Genomic DNA, 7,525 nt, shown 5'->3' with positions numbered 1-7,525 from the left:
AGGCCTTGCTGGCCCTGACGGCCCACCACTGGCATTTACAATCTTCTTTTGACCCATTGTTCTCAATAGAATACTTGTTCTTTTACCAGTTGAGTTCAATTTTCTTGCCAAGTTCTCTGGACAGAATGTGCCTGAACTTCCTGGATCCAAAAAGGTGTATGTCTGCACTGCTTGTTGCCCCTCTGGCTCTTGACTTTGACTGCAACAATAGAAAAGATGGAATTATCTTCATCACCAGCCCCAATATGGCCACAGGTCTGAGACATTGCATTTGAAACACTTGGAGGGGTCTCAGACTGTCGGGGTTGCTGTGAGGTTGTTCCTCTCTCCTGCCGCTCTATATGAAGGACTCCTGGGTGCTTTTGGTGACACACATTGCAATGCAAGCGATTCCTGCAGTCTTTGCTTATGTGGCCTACTTTCAGGCAACCAAAACAAATACCCTGTTCCTTGAGAAAATTGATCTTATCACGATGTCCTTTCCTTTTAAACTGTGGGCACTTATCCACTGTGTGACAACTTTGTAAACAAAACAGACAGTTGTGAGTAGAGAAAGTCTTGTTCTTGTTTTCTGTGTATGGAGTAATGACTCCTCCTTTTACTGCAGTAACATTGGTAGCAAAGCTGCTTCTATGGAGGACTCAAAATGACTTAAGTATAAATAAATAAATATAGAAATAAATAAATAAATGCTTAAATAAATTTATAAATAAATAAGTAAATACAGGAATAAATACATAAATGCTTAAATAAATGTATAAATAAATAAAATAATAAATGTATAAATAAATAAATACAGAAATGAATAAATATAAGTTATAACTCAACAGGACATCATTAAATAAATGTATTTCTACATTTCTGTATTCCTTCATTCATTTATATATCTATTTATGTGTCCACACCTATTTCTTCATTTATTTATGTGTGATATTTATGTGCCAGAGGAGAGGCGAACCCTTGCGTTGCTTTACTAAAGTACCCGCGTGAGTCACTCGCTGGAATATTTGTCACGTTTTCTTCACTCGCGTGAGAAGCGCCGGAGAGGGGGCGTGGCTTATCGTGGCATATAACAGTTCGTTACCACCGTCCACCACGGAAGAAATACACACTCTTTGTTCTGTTGAGAAAGTCCCACACAGTCTCATCTACCCGAATGAGGCGCATTTTTCGCATCCTGCCCAGCGGACATCCAGACGCGCGTGTGTGTGTTTGTGTGCGTGTGTGACCACATTGACTTTGTATTAACAAACATCCCCAGTTCCCCTATTATGAATTCCTCCATCATGTCTATGTGTCAGTGGTCACGAAGGCTGAAGTGAGTGCTGCTTCATGTTTTTCAGTATTTATAATATCGTCAGAAGAAAAGTTAATATTGAATATGTGAATCTTTTTTAATTACCCTTGTTTAATTTATTTATAGTTTGTGTATAAAAGCTGCTCCTCAAGACTCTGACTTGTAGAGCAGCTTTATGTGTCAGAGGTCCAGTGAGTGAGACATGAATTACATCTTTTGAGGCTTTTTAAAACCAGACTTTTTTATTTCATGTTTATGCATAAAAGCACTGTTTAGAAATGTTTTAAAGTCTGAAGTTACTGAGAAGTAATGTATGTTGTATTACCTTGTGTCCTTAAGATTCACTTGTTGGTTCATAATTGACTGTAAAAGGGAATATTACTCAATAGTTTTGTTGTGCATACTGTGATATTCTGAACTCTCAGGTTAAAACTGAAACATCTTTTCATTAAATACATTTGAGAAGTTAAAAATGTCCCTCAAGTTAGGTCTCAGCTTGTCCAGTGATAGTGGGGTGATAGTGCGTCCCAAAGCCAGACCAGTAGAGAACCACTCCCACAGACCAGTGGAGTACCACTGCCCCAGACCAGTGGAGAACCACCTGTCTCAACTGTGAAGCTTTTAACAAAGTTAATGTAATAATGCTTGTTTGATCTTTGATAAAGTAATGTGGGTTAAAATAAATATAATTAAATGAAATAGATTTATTTTATAATATTAAATACATTTGCTTATATAGTTATAAATTTATGAGTACATCTAAATAAACAATAAACAAATGCAAAGACAGTTATTTAACAATATGTTGTGGAATAGTTAGAATTATACCGTGTTAGTGACAACCGGCCCTTTGAGGGCAGCCATGAGGCGGATGTGGCCCATGGGGAAAATGAGTTTGACACCCCTGGTATAGACCGTACATATATATATAGATATATACATACATACATATATATATACACAAACATATATACATACATATATATATGTATATATGTTATCATATTTCATTTCAGAAAATGTCAAACACAGTTTCACACCTTTTGGGACATTTTCACTTGTATAATCTGGATTTCAACCCTTTCCCTATAGTCTCTAAATCCCATATAGAGACAGAAGCATACAGGATGATGATAATCTGCCTCTCAGGTTAAGAAACCAGTGTGCAGCCTCACCAGAGGACAGAGTTCCCCAGGGATAACTCACACACCAGCACTATTTTCCATCCAAACTCCCCTCCCTCTTTATTCTTCTTTTCTCCATTCCCCTCTCACTGTCCACCCCTCCCTCCTCTTTTCCCTTGTTGTCACAACTTCTCCGCTGTTGCTTATGCTGCCTCCTTCTCCTGATAAATATTTCTCTATTTCCCCCAGATCTCTCTCTCTCTTGCCTCCTGCTCCAAATGCACATCACACCGTCCTTTGTCGCAAACTGTGAGAGGATGCCGGGTACAGCGCGAGTGTTCAAATTATTATTCACTGTTAATACGATTTTGATGCAAAGAGGTCAGAAGTCGAGACGGAAGGAGAGACGAATGGGGAAAATATGAAGAACGAAAAACTGCTTTACTGCAGCGTTTCATGCACCAGGGAAGAGGATTCACACACGTCTCAGGGCAATTGCAGATTGGAATTTAAAACCTCCCCTAATAATAATAATACATTCAATTTGGAGGCGCCTTTCAAGTCACCCAAGGTCACCTTACAATAATATCAGGTTTTTTTCTCTCTACCCACCATACACAGGGTAGAGTGGGTGGGGTGGGGAGGTTTTAAATTCCAATCTGCAATTGCCCTGAGACGTGTGTGAATCCTCTTCCCTGGTGTAAAAATCAATAAAACATATATTAAAAAAAAATGTTTTATTGCGAAGAGCACCACATCACATTTTCTCCGCATCTTACTGCAATCTCAACGGCAGCGGACCAGTTGACTTCAAAACGGCGAATTTCACCGAAAAGTGACAAGTTCGCAGTGACACAATATATTATATACATTTAAATTAGTATTAGCCCACAGCAAGATATGAATGGAACTACATGGTGCCATCATAGCATTGATACACTATAAGGCCTTTTACCTGACCAGATGATAGAGTTCATCAGGATGAGCAGATGTAGTTACATCACTTTACAGACTGTCTGCATTGGAGACAAAGAACTTAAACATTTCACTTGTTTAAAGCCGCTTAGTCTCAAAAGCTCCGCCAGGTATCCCTGTGAGAGCCAATCAGTAATCTGATACCTTGGGTCGACGGTGAGAACACACACATTAACTTTATTCTTACTCCACACAGGAAACCAACAGGCGGGAAAAGACACATACACATCTACATGGGTTACACGTGGGTTAAGATAAAGTGAATATAGAGCTAAACTAAATGTATCTGCTGTTACAATCCTAGTTTATGAGCATTGTGTAAATACGAATGTATATATATTTATATATAAATACGAATATATTTATTTGTAAATATATGTGTTTATTTATATACATTTATATAAATAAACATATTTATATATCCATTTGTAAATATATATTTATAAATAAATATATACATTTATAAATAAATATGTTTACAACAGGGTGGATGTGAATGCTTCTGGAGGGAATGTCTTTAACGGGACGTTTCGAAGCTGGAAGCGTTCTCTCAAAAAAAAAAGCCGCCCTCACATCGAGGTGCTCGCTCATCGGTCACGAGTTATGGATCGTCGAGTCGCCCCGAAGTCACCCGGCTAGGAGACGATGAAGGGAGCGAGGGGACAGGATCTGAACTCAACGTGACACAGTATGTGTGCAGTGAAAGAAAACAACAAAAAACACGGAAAGATATCAGATAAATAACAGTTGAAAAGATCGGCCCAATAAGAAAGTAAAAGGCACAAAACATTGTCAACGTTCAGCTCGTAACATGCAGGAGGCGAGAGATGAGGAACATGTGAATAAAAACTAGAACGTATTTGATCTCATTTAAAAAAGGGGATTTGATACTTCACACCATATTTAAACCTCCTGGGTCCTCCTGCTCGTCACCTCAAGCCTCCTCCTTCCTCCTCCTCCTCCCCTTCTCTTCTTCTCCTCCTCCTCCTCCTCCTCCCCTCAGTGCACCAGCTCCAGCTGGCTGGTGGAGAAGGGCAGCACCCCGCTGACGTAGTAGGCGATGCCCAGGGAGAGCAGGGCGATGACCACCAGCAGCAGCAGCACCCTCCAAGCCCAGGTCCTCCACGAACTCCTGCCAGGTGGTGCGGAAGCTGGAGAGGACGCCCTCGCTGCTCTGCAGGTTGGGGTTGAGCAAGGAGTGGCTCTCCATCGCGCTGGGGGGGGGGGTACAATGATGTCATCACGTCCTCTCAGGGTTCACATGTATTGATGAGCGCCTCACCTCTCGCTGTCGGCCATCTGCATGGTCTCCAGCTTGGAGGAGAGGGGTCATGATTGAAGCCCTTCACCTCCTGCTCCTCCAGGCCCTCCAGCAGGCGGATGGCGTCCTGTTGACGCCCCTCTTAGCCAGCACCAGCGGCGTGGAGCCGTTGTGGTTACTATGGAGACGGGACAACGTTGTTATAGAGGAGGAAGGAAACGCCACGTACGACCAGGTCAACCCTCCTGTTACGTCGCCGGTCAGATTGTCCCGTTCCAAGATGGAAAAATCTTGAACACATATTTTAAAGAGCCTTTCCTGTATGAAAGTTCTTCTGCTCTGTGTATTTATTATCATCGTGTCTTTCATCTCACCAGATATCGATCTTCAGCCGTTGGAGACCAGGAACTGGATCGTGTCCACGTGGCACAGGTGCAGCGCCGTGTTCCCCTGGTAGTCCGTCGCCAGCAGGTCGGCCCCGAACTTGTGCAGCAGGCGGCAGATGTCCACGCGCGGCCGACCAGGTGCAGGCGGTGCGGCCCGGTTGTCCCGGATGTTGGGGTCGCAGCCCGTCTCCAGCAGCCGCTTGGCGAACGGCAGGTCTCCATCGATGCAGGCCTGCAGCAGCGGCACGTTGGTCTGCGACAGTCGTTGATGAAGACATAGGACATGTCCGAGTGGGTGTCAGAAAATTCCAGCGTACCTGAGTTGGAGATCGGAGGTAAAAAACACCGAGTCATGTTTCAGTGTTTCAGACACCTTTGTCTTTCACCATCAGCCGATGAGCAACACCCAGAGTCTGAAGACACGCCCCCTGGACGGAATAACTGATAATAAATGTTCTTCCATCGACTAACGAGTAAAGACCTCTCTGAAAATCAGTGATTCAGAATAAAGAAACTAGTTTTAATGACATAATATCAGGAATGCGTGAGCCCACAGCCGACAGCATGAAGCTCGAAGAAGAGACAAACCTCACGTGGGTTGATTTCACGCAGCTGACGGTCGTTTACTTGAGTTTCTTCTGGGACAGGTTGAGCTCCATGTATTTATATTTCTGGTACTGCTCGTCCAGCTTCCTCAGAGCCGAGTCGGCCGTCTCGTTGCCCGGCTGCTTCAGAAAAGAGTCGACATCCTCCTGGAAGAATCAGAAAGTCAATAACAACATCTGCTTATTGTTTTTGTTTTTTACAATCAATATACAACATAAACGTTTTGATAACAATCCCTTAAAAACTGATTTCAAAAGAACTGAATATATACATATATATATACACACACACACATATATATATATATACACACATATAGGGGGACATTTTTTGTTTATGAATATCCAAAAGTGATGTAAAATATTTTTGGTATACAATTAATAAGTGCTAATTTGCATAAATGCTGTTGTCACATTGAGTCCACGGTTTTTATTCACTTAATGTTTTGAATAGCTATTATTGTATATATTCTTTAAATGGCCATGTTTTTTTAACATTAATATTTGTATAAATGAGGCTGTAAAAACCTTTAAAATGTGCATAAATGTGGTTGACAGCTTAAGAGTCAAGGGTTTTTAATCACTTACTTTTGTGAATTACATAACTGTATCATCTTAAAAACTCCATGTTTTTAGACATTAATATTTGCATGAATCAGCTGTAAAAACTTTTAAATATAGATAGTAATTGGTTTATTGCCTTAAATTTAGACATGTTTACTTGTTTTCTTCTTTTTACGGAAGGAAAATAACCGAAAATGAACAAGTTTAATGAAAGTCAAATGTTTGCCTGCTGAGTCCTTTTTAACTACATTTTAATGATATATAACTTCGTATTTTTACTTTTACTCGTAGTTTGACTAAGCATGTCCAGCCAAGTTGAGAATCTCAATTCTTATATTAGCAGCGAGTTAAAAGCAGAAAGGAGGCAGCTGAAGCGACCGTTAGAAGACACGCATGCGCAGAGCGGGCTAACGTGGACCCAACTCAAATGCTTGAGATAAGAAATCAGAAATAAAGTAGAGCGTCAAAGCAGCTCGCGCACAGACAGCCATGTCCGTAGATGGAGGCGAGGAGCCGCCCCGCACACACACAGCAGGATTAGCTCTCGTGCTAGCTAAAGCTAACTCGCTGGTAGCCAGCATGACGCGCCGACACACCGGCTACAAGTAGCACAAACGGCCGTTTTCAACGGTTTAACCTCCTCGTAGAGCCGTGTGCACAACACATGCTACTGTCGTCCTCTACGCACCACGAACACAGCTTCGGGGATCCCCAGGTGCTTTCTCTTTGTCGCCTGAACGGCATTGCTGTTGTCTATGGTCGCCGCCATCTTGGAGAGAAGCTAACGCCTTCTTTCCGGCTTTCCTTCCTCACGTTTTACGTTTCTTACGTAAAAACGTCAACCGTCACAATAAGGATGGAATAATTAATTATTCTCTTCTCGCTTAATATTCGTTGTTACACACCGGCCAAAACATTTGTAGACAAGACAGATGTTTTTTTATTATTGTTTTTTTATTTAATTGGTTATTCGACCATATGGGTGAACGAGTGGTTTGCTGCCCTCTAGCGACAACCTGCTGCCAGTGCACCTTCTGGTTCCAGTTGGTCGTGGAGGGATTTAAAACAATTATTTTCTTTTTTATTAATATTAGTTGATAACCCCAATAACCATTGTCGATAAGACGGATTTTCTAATTAAAAAATATGTATTCATTTAATTGGTTGATTTAATGCAATGTTTTGTTGAACCCATGGACGGATTAAGAAACCACGGGCCCCTGGGCCTGGACGTGTCAAGGCCCCCACCCGCAAAAAAAAAAAAAATCGCTAACAAAACAGTCCGTATGGAACAACGATACCGGAGCTGAGCA

The 7,525-nt window shown here is 41.6% G+C and overlaps 1 pseudogene; it reads right to left on the bottom strand.

The window, feature by feature from the left end:
* Nucleotides 1-3,553: 3,553 nt before the first annotated feature.
* Nucleotides 3,554-6,989, bottom strand: LOC130211582 (ankyrin repeat domain-containing protein 46-like; annotated as a pseudogene).
* Between the last annotated feature and the right edge of the window lie 536 nt (nt 6,990-7,525).

Source organism: Pseudoliparis swirei, chromosome 21 (assembly GCF_029220125.1).
Source record: "Pseudoliparis swirei isolate HS2019 ecotype Mariana Trench chromosome 21, NWPU_hadal_v1, whole genome shotgun sequence".
Classification (NCBI taxonomy): domain Eukaryota; kingdom Metazoa; phylum Chordata; class Actinopteri; order Perciformes; family Liparidae; genus Pseudoliparis; species Pseudoliparis swirei.
Note: the sequence above shows the minus strand (reverse complement) of the source record. Positions and strands in the feature narration are given on the sequence as shown.